At 41.6% G+C, this 4522-nt stretch overlaps 1 pseudogene; it reads left to right on the top strand.

Moving 5' to 3' along the window:
- The window catches only part of LOC104493184, a 5250-nt pseudogene extending 4169 nt beyond the window's left edge, over window positions 1–1081 (top strand).
- The last annotated feature ends 3441 nt before the right edge of the window (window positions 1082–4522 follow it).

The following is a 4522-nucleotide window of genomic DNA, read 5'->3' as shown; positions in this document are numbered from 1 at the left end:
AGGGAAAGAACAAAAGAGAATGGAATTCTTGGTGGACGAGAGCAACTTGCTCAGTTCTAAATCAGGCTTTGGTACCTCTAGAAAATGAATACGTATTTGTAAAGGGTGCGACTGGCCAAAGTGAGAAGGTACATTTTTGCAAACCACTAAGATATAAATTGGGAAAACAATGGGGCATTCACAGATTTTTATATATGCCGGGCTCCCCAAAACCTCTTTTGGGAAGGGATTTATTGGAACAATTGGGGGCAGTCATTAAATTCAGAAAAGGGGAAATGACTCTGGAGGTGGATGATCAAAAGTACGTACAAATATTAAGTTTGTCCCTGGTTCCTGAGGGCTGTAAAGAAGGAGTTGTGAATGAGAATGTACTGAACCAGGTATACTCAGGGGTTTGGGCTACAGACATTCCGGGAAAAGCAAAGAATGCTCTACCATAGAAATTAAGACTTAAGGAGGGAAAGCAGCCAACATGAATAAAACAGTATCTGCTCAAAAGGGAAGATAAAGAGGGAATTGCCCCAACAGTGGAAAGATTCCTGCAATTGGGGTTATTAAAAGAATATGAATCTAATTTTAACACCCCCATACTACCAGTTCGAAAACCGGACAGATCATACAGGATAGCACAGGACTTAAGGGCCATAAATAAGATCATGGAGGACCTCTATCCTGTAGCGGCCAATCCTTACACTCTGTTATCTGGGCCTCGAGCTAATTTGGTTTACAGTTTTGGATCTAAAAGACTTTCTTTTGCCTTCTCCTCCATGAGAATAGTCAGAAATTGTTTGCGTTTGAGTGGGAAAATCCCAAAAGTGGGTGAAAAGCCCAACTTACCTGGACGGTGTTGCTGCAGGGATTTAAAAATAGCCCCACCCTCTTTGGCAATCAGTTGGCTAAGGATCTGGAATCCTGGGAAACACCATCTGAAGAGGAAAAATTACTGCAATACATGGACGATCTCTTAATCGCCACCAGGACAAAAGATGATTGTCTAGTCTGGACAGTGGGTGGGACAACGGTCCCTGCGGCAAGGACGGAAAGAGGCTATTTGCCAGACATCAAAGCCATGCACCGTTAAAGAGCTGCGAACCTTCCTAGGGATGACGGGATGGTGCTGTCTGTGGATTTATAACTATGGTTTACTTGTAAAACCTTTGTATGCCTTGCTGGGGAATGAACAAAAGGAATTACAGTGGACTAAAGAATCTACCCAAGCATTCAGGGCACTGAAGAAAGCGCTGATGTCAGCCCCAGCACTAGGGCTCCCAGATGTAAGTAAACTATTTTTCCTCTTCTCCCATGAAAAACAGGGGATTGCATTGGGAATCTTGGCACAAGACTTGGGTCCTTATATGCGAGTGGTCGCTTACTTTTCTAAACAGTTAGATACAACGGCCAAGGGATGGCCAGCATGCCTGAGGGCAGTAGCAGCTGTGATATTAAATATACAAGAAGCCCGCAAATTTACTTTGGGGCAGAAAGTGACTGTATTGGTATCCCACACTGTGTTTGCGGTCTTGGAAGCTAAGGGAGGACATTGGCTGGCCCCATCAAGATTCCTGAAATACCAGGCTATTATGATTGAGCAAGACAATATAGAGATTATTGTCAATAATATTGTGAATCAGGCTTCTTTTCTCAGTGGAAACACCGGAGAACCAGTACAGCACAACTGCCTAGAAACAATTGAAGCCACATACTCAAGCCAGGCAGACTTGAAGGATGGTCCTATACGCGGAGCTACAGATTGGTTTACTGATGGGAGCAGTTATTTCCTCGAAGGTAAAAGGCAGGCCGGATATGCAGTTACCACCAGCCAAGAGGTTATCGAGTCAGGACCTCTACCAACCAACACGTCAGCACAGAAGGCAGAGATAATCGCTTTATCCCACGCTTTGGAACTGGCTAAAGGTAAAGTTGTTAATATTTATATAGATTCCAAGTATGCATTTGGAGTGGTACAAGCCCACGGAATCATTTGGAAGGAGAGAGGACTCTTGAATTCCCAAGGAAAGAATATAAAACATGCAGAGGAAATTTTGAAACTTTTGGAAGCAGTTCAATTGCCAAAGAGAGTGGCTATTATTCATATTAAGGCACACCAAAAGGTAAGCACAGAATTGGAACGAGGGAATGAATTAGCAGATTGGAGGCAAAACAGGCAGCAAAACGTAAGATAAAAATAGAAGGAGCCCTTATCCCTGATGGTAAAATAGCTTTAGAAGGAAAACCAGAATATACTCAGGAGGATAGAAAACTCATTATGGATTTAAAAGGGAAGTGTAATGAAGAAGGTTGGGCAATAACTCTGGAAGGGAAGATAATCATACCTTCTTGTTTAATATGGCCTTTAGTAAGGGAGGAACATATGAAAAGACACTGGGGAACTGAAGCCCTGTATAAGCAATTGGTTAGGAACATTGTGGCAAGGAATTTATATACAACAATAAGACAGGTAACTCAACAATGTGACCCGTGCCTCCAGGTAAATCCCAAAGCTTCTTCCAAAATAAAGATGGGCCAGATAAGTAAAGGTAACTACCCAGGGCAATGTTGGCAAATAGACTTTACTGAACTTCCTAGAAAAGGGGGGTATAGGTGTCTATTGGTACTCATGGATACCTTTTCAGGTTGGCCGGAAGCTTACCCTGCAAAGACAAAGAAAACTTGGGAATTCACCAGGATATTATTACAAGAGATAATTCCTCGTTTTGGGGTTCCTGTTACAATATCCTTGGATAGAGGACCACACTTCATTTCAGCAGTGGTAGAGGAGACTAGTAACTATTTGGGAATAAAGTGGCAACTGCATACACCCGGAGTCTAGTGGCCAGGAGGAAAAAATGAACTATCTATCTAATCAAACAACAGATTGTAAAGCTCGGGCAAGTAAATATACCACGGCCACAGGCACTCCCATTAGCTTTGGTAAGAATACGAACAAAGCCGAGGACCAAAGAGGAATTAAGCCCTTTTGAAATACTATACGGGTGACCGTATGAGGTAAAAGAAGGGACATCAGCAAAGGTAGGAGATGAAATATTAACATCCTATATGGTGGAACTAAGTAAACAGCTTGAAAAATTAGAAAACATGTAATAGGAACCCAAAGTCAGGGACTAGACGGGCCTGTACATAACATCCAGCCGGGGGATTATGTTTATATAAAGTCTCTTACAGGAGAACCCTTGGAACCTTATTGGAAGGGACCCTACCAGGTGCTTCTAACCTCATTTACAGCTTTAACATCCTATATGGTGGAACTAAGTAAACAGCTTGAAAAATTAGAAAACATGTAATAGGAACCCAAAGTCAGGGACTAGACGGGCCTGTACATAACATCCAGCCGGGGGATTATGTTTATATAAAGTCTCTTACAGGAGAACCCTTGGAACCTTATTGGAAGGGACCCTACCAGGTGCTTCTAACCTCATTTACAGCTATAAAGATCAAGGAAAGGAGTGCTTGGATACATCACACGCAAGTGAAGAAAGCATGGAAACCACCATGGAAAGTCAACCAAGTACAACCTGCAAAACTGTTCTTATCATGATCCTGATCATAAACTTGAAATTGGAGGGTACACAAGGCCAAGCTAATATTGGATGGACTTGGCCGTGGACTCAGGCTTACCTAAAATAAACTGACAGTACGGGGAACAGTTTGTCTTAAGGGGTTTAAATTTGGCTACCCTAATCATGCACGGAATTCAACGGTATACATACTGCAAGAATGGAGTAAGGATATGGAACAGGGAATTTATCAACTTCAGGGTAATGTAGGAGATCACATCCAGGTAGCATGCTGAATGATAAATGGAACAACTTATAGAGGGGCAAAACCAATTATGGATGGAATTCCCTGTACTGAAAAATTTACAGAAAATGTCATCGGGATTCGTCCTATAAGAAAACCTACTGGAATCCCTTCCATAGGAAACTCTTTAAAGATCTGTACTTGCAAAGATTCAGGTTGTCAGCTTAATTTTACATTAAAACAGACCGTTCATGGGATGTGTCTCTGGGACCATGGCGACATCACACTTGCATTCAGATTTAAAATATCGACAGAAAGGCCTACCACAACAGGTAGGCCTGTCACAACAAAGACCAAGCCAGCACCCAACCTAAAACCTAGTAGCTACGAAATTGGCCCCTATATAATAAGGAATACAGGTCGACAACAACTGCTATTTAATCTGGATTGGTCTCTTAAACAAATTGAACTATTAATGTTAAACAATTATCTCAGAAATTCAACTGAAATGCACTCCCTATTTGCAAACATCGTATATAGGGTGGAATAACTGGTTAAATAAGAAAACAGCTTTTAAAAAATGAACAAAGAAGGACCTAACTGGAGCGCTGGGAATGGGATTGGGGGTTTTAAACAGTATTGATTCAGAAGTATTAATGAACAAATTGGCAACTGCTACCACTGATCTAACAAAATTACAGTATTCTTTAAAATCCTCATTATTGGCGATAGGGACACATCAGTGGTTATTATCAAAAGGATT

The sequence above is a fragment of the Buceros rhinoceros genome, unplaced genomic scaffold, assembly GCF_000710305.1.
Source record: "Buceros rhinoceros silvestris isolate BGI_N320 unplaced genomic scaffold, ASM71030v1 scaffold5245, whole genome shotgun sequence".
Lineage (NCBI taxonomy): Eukaryota > Metazoa > Chordata > Aves > Bucerotiformes > Bucerotidae > Buceros > Buceros rhinoceros.
Note: the sequence above shows the minus strand (reverse complement) of the source record. Positions and strands in the feature narration are given on the sequence as shown.